A 19661-nucleotide genomic window follows, 5' to 3' on the forward strand; every position below is an offset into this window, starting at 1 on the left:
TCCGTTCTTACAACTGCTCCTGTCATTTCCATCCCGCCCCAGCGGCTTATTCATGTCTAGCCGGTGCCCCTCCCCCACTCCGACTTCCAGGCGATTTCGAGCCTGCTCTGCAACATAGTCTGCACCACGGCGCATGCGCTCAGAGTCGATCATGACACAAATGTTACTGCGCCACCGATTCCAGAACCGGCCAGTGCGGCGTGTGGAGAGAGACGCAGGCGCCCAAGACGTCGTTACTGTCACTGGTGATAAAACTACCCAGACTCCGCAGGAGGCGGAGAGCCTCCGCTCCGAGGCCTCGTCATGTTCCAGAACGTTCCCACCGACCGCGCCGGAGCAGCGGAAAGGATGACGTCAAGTGCCCGTTACTGCCCCGCTCTTGTCACACTATACCTTTAGCCTGAGTTCACGCGTTAAATACTCACCGCCGGACGACGCGTCAGTAACTGCCCGCTAACACAGGAAAGGCTTCGGGTCATTTTATTCGGTGAAACAAACCGCGCGGCTCAACGCGCCGCGGCACCGGGGCGGAAGACAGATCGTCCGACACATACCCACGTATACCACCCGGCAGACGTACGCCGGAGCTCGCTGGGGCACGGGCGACCACGTGACCCGCCCCCGCCAATGAGAACAGGCGCCTGCGTGTTTTGCTGGGTTTTTCTTGGAGACGACGGGCGACTGGGATGTTTTCAAAACCAGTCGTAAACGTCATACGGTCGTAGGCCACGGTAGACGTCCGACGCTCGGGAGACAACTGTTCGTGTCGCGCAGTTTTCAATCGCACCCGCGTCCAGATGCCTCGGCGAGAACACACGGGTCCATTTTAAAGGTAAGGCTAAAGCGCGGCGTGTTATTTGGCTTGTCTCGGAATATAGTGTGTGTGTGTGTGTGTGTGTGTGAGGGGAGGGGGGAGAGAGAAAAAAAATCCCAGTTAGCCATCTGGCTAGCGCTACAGCGGGCTAGTGCTAGCGGGCTAACGTTGACGTCAACTGCGTGCGAAAACGGATCGTTATGCGTTGGCGTGGGCTTGGTAACAGTTTATGTGCCACGTGCGTTACACACATTTGTGTACATCCTGTCCACAAAGCTAAAGGTGTAATCTGTTCTCGGTTTGAGTCGGGGAGTCGAGACCGAGCGAGAGGCGTGCGGGAATCGGGCGCCGCTGAGCGACGGGGACGAGGACAGCGTGAACTGGATAGCCCTCAAGTCAGCCAGTTCGGCAGCGGAGGCTTGCGAAGCGCCGCGGCTAAAGAAGCTAGCGAGGTTAGCCGCCGGGGAGGGGAGGACGCCGCGAGAGGGGCAAGCGAGAGGGGGCTGCGGTGTGAGCTTTTGTCTCGGCTCGCGTCGCTCCCACGTTAGACAGCGGCGTTTGAACGCCTCGCCGGGCTTCGAACTGCTCTTCCGTCGATCACGCAGAAGCGCACAGGTCGCGTCGTCGAGCCCCAGCCTGACGCGCTTTGTAAGGGCGCCGCGGTAACGTTGGCTTGTGCTTTTCCAGCACTGGGGGGGGGGGGGGGCGGGGAGGAGGTGCAGAGCCGATCGCAGCGTCGCGCAGCAGATTCTTACCGCTCGTCAACGTGTATCCCCTGGTCTGTAATGACGGAGCTTTATACACATTTAGCGAGCTGCGTCATCCGACGCCGACTGACGTTAACCGTTTATTTGTATACGCGTCTTGTGTAGAAATTGACAGCGGGCTCGGATCTAGTTTTTAAAACGATTTTACGTTCAAACTGTTAAACCCGAACGAACTCGCTTGCTGCACCTTCAGACCAAACAAACGCTGTGTGACACCGTAGCTCACGGGGGGGGGGGGGGTGCGTGCGCGAGTGCTCGCGCGCGTTGCTTGTCTGTTTTACATGGCTGACCGCTCAGCCACCGCTGGAAAGCCTTGGCGATGTGAGCCAGGACGTTCGAGATGCCGTAGACGTGTCCTCACAAGCGTATCGTTGGCTTTTCTGGAACGTGCTCACCTCGGGCTCGCGCGGAATTTGTGAAAGCCACCTTAACCTCCGGTCGTGCGGGAAATGTGGCTGAAATGCAACTATATTGATGCACATGCTTGCACAGAAATGGAAATCTACACGGGGTTGTTGGAAAAACTATAATCGGTCTCCTATTCTCCAGGATGAGTAATTGTGCAGAGAATCGTTCTGCTCTAACAAATGTTGCGAAAGACGAGGCGTTTGTTCGCCAGTGGCATAAAGTGGATGGGCCATGGTTTGGCTCCTGATAATGCAGAAATTGTATTTAGGCACGTTGTGCTCAGTAGATTGGATCCCCCCCCCCTACTACCTGCCACGCTGGTAGAAGTAGGGCCTATCAGCAGTCACCTTAAACAGCTTGAAAACAAGTTTTCAACTAACTTCAGAATTCCTACCAGTTGGCTGGTTAAATCGATGAACTTAACCAATCACCAGTCAGAATTTACCAGTATTTGGCTTGTGGCTCTTGTTGGGTTATTGTGTGACTGAAGGTTTGTTTGCCTCCTAATGCTTTATTACTCGACACCACGTGTAATGTTAGGTCCTCAAGGAAAATATTTGAATGATAGCTCACTCTAACGTCTATGTTGTGTGGCTTCAGCAATTGCAGCTCAAATTACAGTTCCGGATTATTCATTTCATATGAATGGAACACAGCCATAATTACAAAGCCAACTTCTGCATTTGACTTAGCCCCCAAAAAATGAATATTGCTGCACACGTTAAGAGAAGACACATTTTCAGTTTGCTTATTTTTGACCTTACTGTAATTTGGGGAAACCTGAGAGGAATACTGCAGATAAACCGGCTGCATGTAAAGCAAATGAAAGCTACAATTTGAGTTTGAACCCAGTAGTTCCAAGTCAAATAACCGTATTAATCTAATAATAGTCAATCAATGGATAACAATTCAACTGTTTTCATAAAGAAGCTTGATACTTTTGAATGCATTTAATCAAGAAGGTTCACTGAACCTTAAGTTGCAGGTTTGTTAATTATGAGGCTAACAGCTTATAATAAGTTTTCACGGTTACTTCACTTCAGCATTCTGTGAACTGTCATTATTTGAAGTTAATCAATTTCAACTCCACTTAATTGAGTCTGGTTCTTATCGGAACCGGTTCTTATGATGTTTTTTTTTCCAGCTGAAACCAAAATGTTACAAAAACACATTTTAGTTTTGCATTACACTCGAATAACTACACTTGGATGCTGTTCTTTAGAATTCCCATACTAATTTTTATCCAAAAAAACAACAACTTGGAAACAGTCAATTTAGCGGGGTATCGATAAATATCCTATTAATCGCGTATTGGCTGTGCATTTTTCCTACCTGAATGAGGGAGACTGCATTTGTGAAGGAATGTAACTACGTAATGTCATATCTTGTCACAGCTCGGTGACATTCATTCAGTTTCCTAGCCCATCTGCCCCCTCATTGCAATGGTGAATGGAGTCTCCCCGTTTTCCAAGGAGGTCTCTGGGGATGGAATTAGATCTTAGAAAAATAAGATATAAATATCATTCACTATTTGCCATGAAAAACGTAAGATGTCAGTTGTTTTGTGTGTTGTACCTGAGTGCAAGGCACTATTGGAACTAGCACTAACTGAATGTGGGGCATTAAGACAGGGAGAAACGTTGAAAATGGTGCCCATGTTTGGGGTTTAAATCATGCTGCAGTAAATGCTTCACTATATTGAAGATGTTTCGTCCATTTCATGAAATTTACTGCAGTGATTTTAAGTTTGCTGTGTCTGTTTATAGCAAAGTGTTGCAATAGTTGTGCACTTGCTATGGCTGTGTCGTAAACGGCTACTTGCTATGTTCACATGCGATGTAACCAGTGATGAGGATGTAGGTCCGGCAGTTCACCAAAACGTTTGAGACTTTTTTTAATGCTTAATGCATTTAACCTGTCCTGCGAAGTGCGAACACAACTGTAATTCATGCTTCTTAACGAAAATCTTATTTTTGGAAGATGGGAACTGGTTCGAAGTCAGAACTGCCTCTAAATACCCAGCCCTACTGAACTTGGGCTCCATTCCCACAGCAGGCCTTAAAATACTCAATTCCTTTTTCACTGTTTACATGCATTTTTTTTAAAGTGAAATTTGTCTGATATCAGTGCCAGTAGACCTCCATTAAAACAACTTGCACACATGTATCTATGGCAAATGTCTTGTGACCACACTCACCCTTTTCATTAAGTTTTTTTTTTTTTTGGGACACGGGTCAATAAAACAGCATGTCCTTAAGTGTAGCTTAAATAGATGCTCTCCCCAAATAGAAAGGTCCAGAGTCTTCCTGAAGCAATAAGTGATTAGTTTGTGAAAGACAAGCCATAGCGCTTCTAAAAGCGTGCCAGTTCCAACAATCATTGCCATGGACAGTGACTTAAAATGCACATAAATTCTGACTTCACCATATGTCCTGAGTATTGTACCACATTAGGGCTGGGCGCTATTGAGAAAATCATATTGCATTATTTTTGAATGACTACTTCTATTGATAATGTGGCAATATTTTGGGAATGACTATTGGTGCGCTCAGTATGATATTTGTGTACTAGAAAATTTTTTTCTCCCCAATTGTACTTGGCCAATTACCCCACACTTCCGAGCCGTCCCGGTCGCTGCTGCACCCCCCTCGCCGATCCGGGGAGGGCTGCAGACTACCACACGCCTCCTCTGATACATGTGGAGTCGCCAGTGGGACCTAGCGCGTGGGCAGATCACGCCAGGCCTCCCCCAACAGGAACACCAACTGGCCAGAGGAGGCGCTAGTGCGGCAACCAGGACACATACCCACATCCAGCTTTCCACCCACAAACACGGCCAATTGTGTCTGTAGGGATGCCTGACCACAAGCCGTGTGTACAAGAATTTAGAGAAATATTCGTTAGCAATGTGGATATGATGACCAAGCAGGTAGAGACATTTATTGTTCATTTCAACGTGGATATAAAGCAAGTAGAGCCACTCATTATTAATTTCACTCAGTTTAAACAGTCTACAAAATTCAGAAAGTTGTATTGCTTTGTTGTAATGCAGCCGTTAAGATCAGGGATTAACAACATTAAAGTTGTATCAGAATACTCTGATAGCCAAAATTCCAGATGATATCTAGTTTTGTGTCATCTCATCTCATCATCAGCTGCTTCTCTGGGGTCAGGTCACAGTGGCAGCAAGCTGTCACAGTGGCAGCAAGCTAAGCAGGATACTCCAGATGTCCCTCTCCCCCGCAACAAGGTCTACCCTGGGGTCTCCTTCCAGTTGGATGTGCCCGGAAAACGTCCAAAGGAAGGCGTCCAGGAGGTATCCTAATCAGATGCCCGAACCACCTCAACTGGCTCCCTTCGATGCAAAGGATCAGCGGCTCTGCTCCAAGCTCCCTCCAGATGTCAGAGCTCGTTACCCTATCTCTAAGGCTGAGCCCAGACACCCTACGGCGGAAACTCATTTCAGCCACTTGTATCCACGATCTCACCCTTTCGGTCACTACCCAAAGCTCATGGCCATAGGTGAGGGTTAGAACAATGATTGACTGGTAAATTGAGAGCTTTGCCTTCCGGCTCAGCTCCCTCTTCACCACAATGGTCTGGTACAACGTCTGTATTACTGCTGATGCTGCACCAATGCGGCTATCAATCTCCCGCTCCATCCTACCCACACTCATGAACAAGTCCCCGAGATACTTGAACTCCTTCACTTGAGGCAACAACTCATCCCCAACCCAGAGGGCGCAATCCACCAATCCAGGCTTTTCGGTGGGTGTCAGACTCCGCCAAGGTTGTCCCTTGTCTCCGATTCTGTTTGTGATCTTCATGGACAGGTTCTCAAGGCGCAGCCAAGGTGAGGAGTATGTCTGTTTTGGGAACCTCAGAATTGCATCTCAGCTCTTCGCAGATGATGTGGTTTTGTTGGCTTCTTCAGAACGCGACCTCCAGCACGCACTGGGGCAGTTTGCAAGTGAGTGTGAAATAGCCAGGATGAGAGTCAGCGCCTCCAAATCTGAGACCGTGGTTCTCTTCCGGAAAATGGTGGATTAGTCCCTCCGGGTTGGGGATGAGTAGTCTCGTGTCACAATATTGATATATTGCCTAGCTCTAGACCAGATATGGAATGGTTAGAAATTGGAATTGAAAAGATTTATTTCTGTGTGGGGGGGGGGGGATCAAAATTGGGCCTGATTTCAGGGTATAGTGTGGACATAGCCTTGGTGTATAAATCTTTTGCTTTCAGGCTTGATATCATTAGTCTGTGCTTCACATTCTGTAATTCATTGCAATGTTGTAGTCAGGGACACTCGGGTGAACATGGAGTTTCACCCTTGACTAGTACCCTTAAGGTCATGTCAAAGAAGGTTGAATCGGTTCATCTGGATACAATATTTATTGACAGATACGTTTCATCACTCAGTTAAGTGACATCTTCAGTTTGACATCATGTCAAAGTCTAGTTTCCAGTCCCCTCTACTCGAGTACCAGTCCAAATTGAGTCACCAGTTCAAATTCAAATAATCCGTTCCAGAACAAGTTAAAGAATAAACAATTTCATGTGTGTTGCATTACAAAGCTACTCTGTGGTTATGATAGGGATATTTTCTATATTTGAAATGTGGATTTTTGTCAATTCACTGCATTAAAGACTAATAATAAATGTAAAACCTTAAGGTAAAGCAGAATTCCAGAACAAAATACATGCCAAATTTAAAATTAAATCTCTAGATGGGCCAGTTTAATGGCGGCAGTCTACCTCATGAGATTTAGTGTTATCTAGCATGGTGGTATGAGAGGAAACCTGACATGAGTCAACAGCCTGTGGCTTGTGTATTTTGAATGAAGTTGATGTGTTTTTCTACCCCACCAGCCACTTCGAATCACCGTGTGGAGACTTCTCTTACATGAATCCAGTAGGCTGGTTAAATGGTGAAAGTGGCTGGTGATTTTTCAGCTTATTTGCAGTCACTGCATAATATCAAAGAAAAACTGTTTCCTGTTCTGCTTGCTTGGTAGCTGTTATGCCAAGTATTGCAGTGTGATGCCTCTCTGAAGGACCTTACGGCGTCAAGCATGTGGTAGATATCCTAATACTCATGGAATATGAGCTATTCTTTTTTTGATGTGGAATTTTTACTCTTTTTGTTACATTGTAGCTTTTGTCATCCATTCATGTCAGGATGCATTTAGTAGAAAGCCTCCCTCTGGATGCACAAAAATCTGCTTTCGCATGTTCCGACTGTCGGTGTGATCGAAGCTCTGTGTAGTCGCTGTGATCCAGCAATATGCATACGAGTAATATGTTGTAAGGGAGACAGAGAGCGGAGGGGAAAGCCGTATAGACGGGGACTAAAATAAAGCCTCAAGAGTTGCATGACAGATGATTTCAGGTGAAATGTGAGCTCACAGTGACGTGGTCTTACAAATTCTATCTAAAATTAGATGTTGAAAATGACTTTGTCTAGAATGATTTAGATGAGCCTTAAACGTCTGACAGTAGCAGTTTACCTGGCTGGTTTCTGCATTTATGGCCTGGTCTCTAATAAACACGCAGATTTTAAAGAATATGTAATCAGAGATATTTTTCTATTTCTTGATCAAGAAATCCTCATAGGACGGACATTAGCTTAAGTACAGGTGAGTACAAAATATACCTTTTTAAATGTTTATATATTTATACTGCTGATAAATTCTGGCTTGACGAGGAACTAGGATTTTAGCCTTCAAAGATTTAAGTCCTACCCTGTTATACAGTGGCATGCAAAGGTGATGTCATGGCATTTGAACTATTGCTGCTGCTACTGGCAAGAGGGATGTAGGATCTAAAACATCGCTGTCTGTTTACTCACATCCACAACGTAAAAATACCACCATGGTTAATATAGCTGAAAGCCTGAATACTTGAACTTAGTTGCGAAAGAGCAGACTATTGTTGAAGTTCCGGTAAAGCAGGAACAAGGATGTAGAATTATATTGGGGGTAATCTGCTGCTTTCGCATTTGATAATTTTGTTAGGGGGATGAATTTGAGTTATTTGGGACCTTGAGAAATTTATGTCTCATAAGAAACTGCCCGTTTTACTAAGTCTGTTAATCAAGCAGAATGTTTCTTTCTGTCAGTTTTATTCAGAGTTTTCATCATGAATGTTCCATTCTGACGTTTGACGTTAATCAGGGGCGTATATAACTTAGACGAACTGATAAATATGTATGTAAACATGTGGAACATGACAAGCATTGTAAGGAACATATTGTAGATTTTATCCTCTCAACAATGCTGTGGGGGTAAAATAACGACGTGAACATACAAAGTGTTATGCAAAACCTAGATTAAGCTGAAGTAGTCCAATAAAAAAAGAAAAAGGGGTTGTAAACCTTTTTAAAAAAACATTTCCAAGCTAAAATAATGTTGATGTGGGCTTAGGATGGAACTGTGCCCTCATGATAAGTTCAACAACAAAAAAATGAGAAGCATTACACAGCAGTTGAATCGGTTAATCTGGACACAGCGTTTATTGAGAGAAACGTTTCATCACTCATCTAAGTGACCTCTTCAGTCTCAACTGACTGCAGGTGTCCCCACCTGCATAAACAATACAGTGGCATATGCCAGTCAGTTTCATATGCAAATTGCCATGAGCATTAACTAGAGTTTCAATCACCACGTGTACTATTCACAGAGAATTTGGGAATGTTTGCAATCACAGCGTTGTAAGTTGGTGACACATGTACTCTTAGCCCCCCCCCCCCCTTGGTTCAGAGATGGTCGTTCCCTCTTCACATAGATGGCCTCTTTGACTCCCCATTCAAACCAGTATTCCTCCCTATCAAGGATGTGCACCTCCTCATCCTTAAAAGAGTGGCCACTGGCCTGTAGATGGGTCAAGTCAATTTTATTTGTATAGCCCAATATCACAAATTACAAATTTGCTTTGAGGGGCTTTATAGCAACACAGCATGCGGAGTCCTGGTCTGTAGATTGGTGTAGACCGGAGTCCTGGCCTGACGTGTTAGCTCTTCTGTGTTGTGCCATCCTCTTGGCCAGCGTCTGTTTGGTTTCCCTGATGTACAGGTCACAGCAATCCTCCTGGCACTTAACAGCATACACTATATTGCTCTGTTTATGCCGGGGGACCCGATCCTTAGGGTGGACCAGCTTCTGGTGCAGCATGTTTTGGGGTTTGAAAACAACTGAGACGCGGTGTTTTGGAAAATACACATCTGAACTGTTCCGACACTCCCACCCCATACAGAATCACCACTGGTTTACGCTTAGGCAGCTGTTGTCCTTCTCCTGTCTTCGATTGGCTGGTGCACTGTTTGGGCGTCTTCCTGGTTTTGACAGGATAACCGCAGCCTTAGATTACATCTGTCCCTAACCATCTTACAATGCTGTGATTGGAACCATTCCCAAATCCTCTGTGAATAGCACACATGGCCATTGAAACTCTAGTTAATGCCCATGGCAGTTTGCTTATGAAACCGGTGGTGATGCCACTGTATTGTTTATAAGGGTGGGGATACCTGCCGTCACTTGAGACTGAAGAGGTCACTTAGATGAGTGATGAAACGTTTCTCAATAAACGTTGTGTCCAGATGAACTGATTCAACTTTCTTTGGTTTTCTTACCTGGATTATTGAGCATGCAGAAAGACATTATACAGCAGGAGGCAGAAGATTTCACCAATAGCTTTACTTACATCCGGGGGAAAAAAAACCACACGTTACAATCGGCCCTCTCCAAATCGATGAATTAATATGGGCGTATCAAAGACATCACGATGTATGTGACGTAGGTGACACGTGGTTCCCAAGTGTGTTAGGTGAATGATGTATATGAGGTGAGTCAAAAGGTGATGCCGGCGTTAACCAACTGAACTGTCTGGTTAGATTTGTGTGGAGTTGTGTGGCGAGGTGTTCTACTACAGCACTGCGACATTCAGTCTAACCTACACCATCTTTGCTGTCTTTACTTACCTACGCCCCTTTTTTATTTTTTGCCTTTTTCAGAATATGAGTTGGTAGAAATGGGCCAAAAATGAGCGCTTACTTTTTCAAACCTTGTGCATGGGAGGCTTGGCCAAGCTGGCCATAATACATTTGGACTAATTTGCCTTACAGACCGGCTCTTAACCTCACTATATGTCGTAGGTATTTTGGATTCATTTTTTTCAAGGATCTTATTTTCCCCGGCTGATCTTAATGAGCAGCTTTTGAAGTAGCGCCACTTTCTTGATTCATCGTGATGCTGCAAACACAGTTCCTCCTTTTTTGTTTTGAGTGATCACAACGTGTCTTTGTCTTAAGGGAAACTCCCTCAAACGGTCACAAGAGTTCCCATTTCATTCTTCCACTCGACAAGGTGAAGGCCAGTTCCTCTTCGATGCCGTAAAAAAAAAAAAAAAAAAAGTCATAACTTTGAGTGACCATAATGCAGCATTTGTTTTGCAAGCCATGCAGCTGGAACATTTGATAGTGGTCTTTGTAAATATGATTTCAACAATCCCTCAACTGGGGGCCCTGAAGGCAAAAAAAAATTAAAAAAAATAATTGTAAATGTCCTTTAGTTGCATCTCTTATTCTGTGACCGTGCTTGAGAATTTGCATCTCTGATTCTGTGACCGTGCTTGAGAATTTGCGCTACATGACTTTCCATATGAGTTCTTGGGGGATTGGCCGCCTTTTTGGAGCGTTGCTATTCAGACTAGATTGTGAAAGCGCCAAGTGTCGTTTATGATGTGAAGTGTCTGAAAGCCACCAGACTGAGGCCTATCTGCAGGCGAGTGTGTATATCTGCATCTCTCGAGGCCGTGCAAGTATATGTGTGTGTGTGTGTTTGTGTGTGTGTGTGTTTGCGTGGTGAGGGTGGTGAGGGTGGAGCCTACTGATTACACAACATGTGCTAGCCTTGCCAGCAGCAGAATGTGAGCGGGGAGCGTTGTCTTCGTTTGGTATGCCGAGTGTGTGTGCACAGTACCTCTGAGTCTAACGGCTGCAGGTCGTGCTGATGTTGGCATGATAACCAGCCACATGCTTTTTTGTGCATTTGCAACAGTTCATGAGCCTGTGAGTTCCTGCTGGTGTTACATGCATTGTGGAAGCCCAAAGGGAATGCAAGCAAGGCTCTTTTTTTCTGTTGTGCCTGCTATCTGACTATTAATGAGGTGTTTATGTTATTTTTTTATGAATGAGCTGCTGGAAAGATATCAGCCCGTGTTGAATGGGGGGCAATTTTTGACAATGGGTTTGGGTTGAGGTTGTGCATTCTTTCCTGCTTGGCTGTTCTCCTTTCACTGATGCCAAAGACAGTGGTCATATCCTGTTTACGCCGGCCCCCTCAGCGACCATGATTTCGTGCTGATCTGAAGATGATCCGAGGACAGTTAATTACTCACCCCGCCAGGGTTTTGGTATTCCTGCACTATATTTGCCCCTTGCATTGATATCTGCCCCCCCCCCCTTTTCCACGGGTTTACCACCAAGGCTTGAACAAAATGATCTGAAAAGTTGTGTTTTTGCAGCAAGTTGCCCACAACTTGGGGAAAGTGGCCATGGTGTGAACAACAGAATTGCAGATAAAGGCTAATGGTTAACTTTTTTGAAAATTTGTATTTAAGAGTTGCAAACCCATTTAAGACGATTGTGGACCAAAGTTCATATTTAAAAGAGAATTGATTACTACCACTTTGTTATCATTGTACCACAGGAGGACTTTATAAACATGGATGTGAGTGCGTTTGTATGCACAAAGCGTTCCAGTTTCTAGCTCGTGGCCCAGTTAAGGTCAGTGAGCTGTTTATAAGCATCTTGACATCCTCATCAACAGCACCTTTGTGTAAACAGAATTCAGCGTATTGCTGTGGAAACAGAATTCATACAGGCGACAAGTCTCAGCTTTACGGTTGGGGTTTCTGAAAACTCATGCTGCAAGGTTTATCCCTTGTCAGAGCAGCTGAGAGATTGCATTTACATGCATCAACTCTCAAACGGAATATTTGATCATTAAATGCAATATTTGAATCTGTGAACGCTCTCATTTTTGACTCTTAAAAATTTAATCAGCCTGTCCTTTTACTATACCTCAAATAATTTAGCTTTGGTGGGCCCTCGCAGACACAAAATTGAAGGTTTAATGAAAATTCATGGTCGAGCCTCATTACTTATTAAGAAACGAACCATTTGAATTCAAGCAGAATTGTAACTGTCATGATATGGCTATCCTCAACAAGAGCAGTTCTTAAACTGGATTAGCTGCTGACACAGATCCTGTCAGAGGGGGTCTCAAAATCACAATTAACCTCGTCCTTAACTGTGTTTGCCATAAGTGCGGGCTGCCGGTCAAATAGCCGACCGCTCATTTAAGGCCAGCTGGCTACTTTAGTGTGTTTTTGGTTCGAATGAGCTCGCTATGCGTGTACATTTACGACCACTAGCCTCTGCTTCAAAACATCCATCCATCCATTATCTGAACCGCTTATCCTGCTCTCAGGGCCGAGGGGATGCTGGAGCCTATTCCAGCAGTCATTGGGCGGCAGGCGGGGAGACACCCTGGACAGGCCGCCAGTCCATCACACAGTGCCAACATACACACACACAGATTCATACATAGGGACAATTTAGTACGGCCGATTCCCCTGACCTACATGTCTTTGGACTGTGGGAGGAAACTGGAGCTCCCGGAGGAAACCCAAGCAGATACGGGGAGAACATGCAAACTCCACACAGAGGACGACCCTAAAGGTTGGACTACCTCGGGGCTCGAACCCAGGACCTTCTTGCTGTGAGGCGACTGCGCTAACCACTGCGCCACCATGCCACCGCTTCAAAACAATGCGAGTCCTGCCCCCATATGCTCTGTGTGTGTGTGTGTGTGTGTGTGTGTGCGTGTGTGTGTGTACTCACGCTCAGCTGAGAGGTTGTGTCCTGCTGAGTAGAGAGCGGCGAGTTGTCATGGAGAGTTGTCCTCAGTGTTCGACAAATATTAGCAGAATAACTGATGATAAAACACATTAAGAATTGCGCTGATTGCACAGATGGGACATCGTCATTAGACGGGCTACGTCGGAAAACACCGATGGCAGCAATGTGACAGTTGGGTAGTAAGTATTAAAAAGTCCACTGAAAGCGCTCCATATTCCCTATACGCCGCACAGACATTTATGAGCTTAATGAATGATTGAGCGAATGAATGATCTTTATTTACACTGCGCCTTTTACAGCAGGGCCATCTCTAACATGCATTGCAAACGCAGTAAAACGGGTAACGTTGTCAGAGTAACAGGCCTGCGTCATATGAGGAAAACGGATGCTGTGCCTCAGCCTCACACTGTCATTTTACAGTTGAAAATGTCCTAGAACACGTTTGTATTTTTCGCCATTGCCCAATTGTGCAAACTATCCGTCCATCCATTATCCAAACCGCTTATCCTGCTCTCAGGGTCGCGGGGCCTGTGATGGCCTGGCGGCCTGTCCAGGGTGTCTCCCCGCCCGCCGCCCAGTGACTTCTGAGATTATGCAAACTAATGTAGTAGTAGTAGTAATAATAATAATAACCATGGTGATAGGCAAGATAAGGCTTGGGATTAAAAACATGTTCCCCTTCAAAATAACCTTGTTTATTTTCTTCGAGTAAGAGTGCATTTCTGTTTCTAATAAAACAATACAATAACCGTCATTGTGGCATGTCTTGATAAACTTTACAGTGAAGGTGTCATTAAATAAATAAAAAAGATAAATATGGTGTAAAGAGTCTTAATTAGAAAAGTTCTGATCAGTCAGGAATAGGCATGGTTTTAAATATTAGTCGCTATTTACAGACTGTGGACTAAAATGTACAATAAGCCCGATTTTCCTGTACAATAATTCACTACATGTTTGCAATTGGGTAGGCTAGCACATTAAAATATGCACTAGTTAAGATCACTGTATATGGTGGAATAGTTAATGTATTAATAATGATGCATTTTATTTATAGAGCGCTTTTCAGGGTACTCAAGTGTTCTGCCTCATGAGTGTAGCTGTATGTTTAGCTCATGTCATAGCGCCCTCTTGTAGTAGTATATAGCCATGGTTGGTTATTGTCTAAATTGATGCACGCAAGGTTCCCTACTCCAGTGTGACGTTACGCTGGTGCTCTCGTCTCTAGCAGTCGTCAGTTCTGCAGTTCTTCAACACTGTTTTTTTTTAAATTTTCCTGCCAACTTAAAGCAATGTCTGTGAGTACAGCTTGTATGTTAACAAATATATTAATATACTCAGCCGAATTGTTATGTAGCTAAGTTAGACTAGGCTAGCTCCATTAGCTCTATATTCTTATGTTGGCCGTGATGTCCGTTTCTGTTGCTAGCTGTAATGTTGCATGCATTTCTGATACAGTGTCTAGTATATTGTGTTACAGTTTCACAAGTTTCCAACTAAAGTTGATGGAAGAGAATCTCCCTCCGTCTGTTGTCTTTTTTGGAAGTGTTTATCTGGTGGGATGTAGCTAGCACCAAATAGTCAGCAAGACCTACGCACAAAGACTCTACATACGTTAAAATGATCACAAAAGCAACACACCAAAAATGTAGCCGTCCCCTCCTAGCATAATAGAATAGCTGCATCAGAGTGTGCTAGAGGCCACCAAATTTGGGCTTTCACGGCCAAAATTTTTCTTTGTCTGGACCCCTACTTGGCTACTTTTTCTGACTAGCTGGCTACTTCACATCCTTGTGGAAAGCCCTGTCTTAACGACTACTGAAAAATCTACTAGAAACACTTGTCATTGCCTATATTCTAACCAGGGTTTCAGTCTCGCGGTTGACTACTGGTCGATTGGTTGGTCTATGCTCTCCATTCCATCATCCAAGCCGCTTAGCCAAATTTGGGTTGCGGGTTGCTGGAGCCTATCCCAGCAGTCATTGGGCGAGAGACACCCTGGACAGGCCGCCAGTCCATCACAGGGCCGACACACGCACATGTTCACACCTAGGGACAATGTAGTACCGCCAATTCACCTGACCTACATGTCTTTGGACCATGGGAGGAAACCGGAGCACCCGGAGAAAACCCACACAGACAGAGGGAGAACATGCAAACTCCACACAGAGGACGACCTGGGATGACCCCCAAGGTTGGACTACCCTGGGGTTCGAACCCAGGACCTATTAGGATTTAGAAATGTTATTTAGTTTGTAAAATTATAGGTCATAGCTTCCATGTAAGATAGCAGAAACACGGCGGTGCAACATGGCAGGCTCTGTGGATGAGGACCCGCTCTCTGTGTAGATATGAAGGGCCCATTCTAAGCTAACGAAAACACGGTTTGTGGTTTCAGGTGATGACACTAATGAAAACATAGTTATGAATATTATAGTCCATTTATATATTCCGTGGTCTATGCTGTCGTCCGACCAAATTCTCATTGGTCGGATAAACGCCGGTGTTACTTTCATAAAGAGAAAAGAACTACATCAATAGCCTTCCAGGTTTAAGCCATTATTTTCAGTGGTGAGGGGACAGACTACCTGTGAAAACGGGGGGAGAGGGGGTTTGAAAACACATGCTGATTTTCTCCTTAACTCAATATTGATGGCCAAATAACCCTGTTTACATGACTACTTCTAAAGTATGTGTCATACTGTCATTTATTTTTTTTCAGATTATTTGAATACATATAAACACATTCATTGTGTTCCACGGTTAAACTTGAGCAGATTTTGTACTTATCAACTATCTAAAAGGACTGATCCATATTTGCATAAATACTAGTCAGACTTTAAACCACTACCAATCAACTCATCATAGAGCTGTTAGTTGCTCAAAGCCTCATTATCCAGAAATCTGTCTTCAATTTTGCACTGTACCGTTGGGTTTTGTTTTGGGCTTAGGCACAGCATGGAGGGCCACATGCGAAGCCTGTGATCAGATTGACATTTCATCATGTCTGACGGGATGTGACCTGTCACATCCCGTCAGACAGTTGGGTCGAATATGCCATAATGAAAAGTGACACGGCATATCCCCTGAAGATAACTCCACACCCCAGACTGCTGGTTCCTCATATGGAACCCAATAGTTGGGAATTCCCTGTGGCTTTAACTTCCTGGTGGTCACCGGTGCGTTTGGTTATTATGGTCATTTGACTGTTGGTGGTCTCTGGAAGCGTCACCCACCCTGCTTTAGGCTGCTTTGGGGGGGAAAAAAAACAGGGCAGCTTTTATTTAGTATTGGATGACGATTTCGACTGAAAGGTGCCAAGTGTAATATTTCAGGTTTCCTGAAGCATAACATGGCCCAGCAACACAGGAAGTCCCCGGGTTACGAACCAGATCCGTTCGTAAGTCGAATTTGTATGTAAGTCGGAATAGTTGCGTACGGTTCACATCTAGCGTCAATTAGTCAAATGTTTGTCTCGGTATGTAGTACATATTTTACCTAAATCATCATGAATAATGCAGTAATCATAATAAATCTAATGACAGTACAGGATTTATAATTGAGAGAGAGAATGTGTGTATAGGTGTAAAAAACATGAAGCATTTATAAACTGTTAAGATAGAAAAGAAAAGCTAATTAAAGGTTAACACTTACTCTCATTCCAGTTGATGTCTTGCTTACCGGAATAGTCATCAAAATCAAAATCAGCGTAATAGGAATATTACGCTGATTTTGATCCTCTAACCAAATTGCCAGCCTGTTCATTTCGATGATTAAACCACTGCGTTGCTTAGGGGTAATTGTTGCTTTCATTGGGTCAGAGCCTTTTGCATACTCCATTACTCTCTCCTTGTCCTTTATAATTGTCCCGATTGTTAGTACGAGCCATTGTGTAACTTTATTTTATTATTTTTTTTAAGAATAGGCTTTACGGAGGTCGGTTCGTAAGTACGGGCGTTCGTAACCCGGGGACTACCTGAATCATCAGGGGTCTATGAATGGTACAGATTTGAAACAGAGTAAATGACTCACAGCCGCTCACCTCACCCCATTTCTGCATTCAAAAATGGAAAAAGATTGGGCGTCCGGGTAGCATAGCGGTCTATTCCGTTGCCTACCAACACGGGATCTCCGGTTCGAATCCCCGTGTTACCCCCGGCTTGGTCGGGCGTCCCTACAGACACAATTGGCTGTCTCTGTGGGTGGGAAGCTGGATGTGGGTATGTGTCCTGGTCGCTGCACTAGCGCCTCCTCTGGTCGGTCGGGGCGCCTGCTCAGAGGGGAGGGGGAAGTGGGAGGATAGCATGATCCTCCCACTCGCAACGTCCCCCTGGTGAAACTCCTCACTGTCAGGTGAAAAGAAGCGGCTGGCGACTCCACATGTATTGGAGAAGACGTGGTAGTCTGCAGCCCTCCCTTGATCGGCAGAGGGGGGCGGAGCAGCGATCGGGACGGCTCGGAAGAGTGGGGCAATTGGCCGGGTACAATTGGGGAGAAAAATGGGGGGACACCTTATTTTAGTAAGAACAAATATTTGGTGCACAAAGTGAGTCGGGTTTGTGATGGTTGTGGCGCGCTGTCTCCCATAACACAATCTTTCCCATCAGTTTTTGACATTTTGGTTTTCAATACCCATCTCCCATGCTGGCGAGCTTTAAAATCCCCAGTGCTCTGTCGGTCACACTGTGGTTGAAATCTGAGGAACGTCTGTGTAGAACTAGACCCACGCCTAAGTCCTAACCTTTGCCCTTTTCCCCCGCCCTCCCCCTTCTCTCCCTCCTTTTTAACCCATAATCGCCAGCAAAGGGTTCATTGTTCTGTGCGGCGCTTGGTTTCCCTGATCATTAACCTACATTCGGAGCAGCAGCGGTAGGCTTCTCAAGTCTCGCAGTCGCTCCCTCCCGGACCAGCGTGATGGGCGTGTTTCAGTGCGTCTCGGGCCGAGTCTCATTCTCCTGCCAGCTAACTTAACCCTGTTTTCGCCTCCTTCACACAAACATTAGGCTGTTTTTTTTACGAGGCTCTTGATTTGTGTGCGAGCCACGGCTGGAGCCTCTCCCTTGTAGATTTAAGGTTATTCCTGTTTTTATGAGAGCTTTTAAGTGACGGATAAGGCAGGGGGTGAACAACTCTGCACTCAGTCTTACATAAGAATACACTTTTAGCACACATCAACTATTTTGTCTGGGTCTTACAACAGCTTAATGGTTGGATTATTATGATTTAAGCCAGAGAATTTGGTGTCCCAACTTCACTTTTGGCCACACTGCAATTAGCATGACGTCCTCGCCAAACGCAAGCGTGTTTGAATTTAAAAAAAGAAAAAAATGAATATTTCCATCTCTTAACAATAATAGACGTTTGACTCCAGAGATGCAAAAATCACCACTTTGACTATTTTAAACCTCATTTTAATCATACAGATGAAACGATGTGGTTCTGCCGGCGTGGCTTGTGAAGCGACGGCGTGCCAGCCGCAGTCGGCCCGCTCGCCATGTACCGTAGAGCCAGGTAGCTCCGCTCATGATGGGGCCTGCAGGCCCTGCCCGTTTAGAAAACGCTGAGTTGGAGCCAACCACCTCTCCCTTGTAAAATGGTTGGTGCGTTTTTCTGCAGCCGTAACAACTGACTGCAGCGAGAGCCAGACGCGCTGGTCGGGGGAGAGGTGTGTTTAGTCTGTCTGTGGTCGGGGTAGCGAGAGCTGAGCAGACGCCTTGAGGCATCCAGTGTCACTGTTTGTTTGTTTTGTGTCCATGTTGGAAGTACGGCCTCGATCCGGATGACCTGGGGACCCGGATACCTCTACGGCAACGGGGCAGGCAACAGAGGGAAGCTGCCGTCACTCTCTTTTTTTCTTTTTTTTTGGCCATCAAATTTGCCCCCGCCCCTCGAACTGATGGCACGAACTCGGCTTAATCTCTGATATCTCTGAATCTCTGCACAGAATTAGGCATAGCGCTTATGTGTGTTCATGGTGTTTAATCATTCGGGGCTTTGTGATTTAATGCACCTCTGGTCATGTGATCTAGCCATGTGATGTTTTAAACGGGCATTAGGGTCATGCTGCATATGGCGTAATGCCGCTTGCAGGAATCTCCATGTGTCCCCACTGTTATTTCATATGCGACACAGGATTTTTTTTTTCTTCTCCCTAATTTTTCCTATAGGAAAATAATGCACATACATGTTACATTGTATCATTATTATTGAACCGTGCTGCACATATGTGTTGTGTAACAGAGGTGTGCATGCTCCCAGTCTGCTGGAGTGCGTCAGCGATGGCCACATCGTTGCTGGGTCTCGTCTGTCTTCCCCTCTCCCCCAGTCTCAATTATCAGGCCCCGGCTACTGGCTTTGTCCTGCTTCTCATTAGGGGGTCCGAAGACGAGGAGGGGGAGGGAGAGGAGACGGTGGCTGGGAGCCGCAGCGCAGCTGAAAAGAGACCATCCCCTTCGTTTAGCCTGACAGCGGAGAGGGTCGTGACCACGTGACCCGCTGTTTACTGTCACAGCCGGCGTATCGCCTCTCCTTCGGCGCATTAAGACTCTGCCAGCCAGCCATTGTAGGAACATGTCTCAGCCGTTTCCCGCAGATTTGAAGTGACCCTGTTGTTGTTCTGCGGCCGATGATTCTCACCGTCGCTGTTTAATATTTACAGGTTAATAATAGAGTTGATCTTTTTTTTTTTTATTTTGGTGTAAGTAGATTTCTTTTCATGTACAGTTGTAAATGCAGCAACATCAGAGGTAAAGGGGA

The 19661-nt window shown here is 45.3% G+C and overlaps 1 protein-coding gene across 3 annotated transcripts in view; it reads left to right on the top strand.

The window, feature by feature from the left end:
- Positions 1–65: 65 nt before the first annotated feature.
- The window catches only part of ankrd12 (ankyrin repeat domain 12), a 55671-nt gene continuing 36075 nt past the window's right edge, over positions 66–19661 (top strand). For 2 of the 3 annotated variants that reach the window (XM_056292655.1, XM_056292656.1), the window contains exon 1: positions 66–832. The gene's annotated coding sequence lies outside the window, so the exon portion shown is untranslated. The remainder of the gene's footprint in view (positions 833–19661) is intronic. The other variant, XM_056292657.1, reaches the window with a different exon arrangement.

The sequence above is a fragment of the Lampris incognitus genome, chromosome 14 (assembly GCF_029633865.1).
Source record: "Lampris incognitus isolate fLamInc1 chromosome 14, fLamInc1.hap2, whole genome shotgun sequence".
Taxonomy (NCBI): Eukaryota; Metazoa; Chordata; class Actinopteri; order Lampriformes; family Lampridae; genus Lampris; species Lampris incognitus.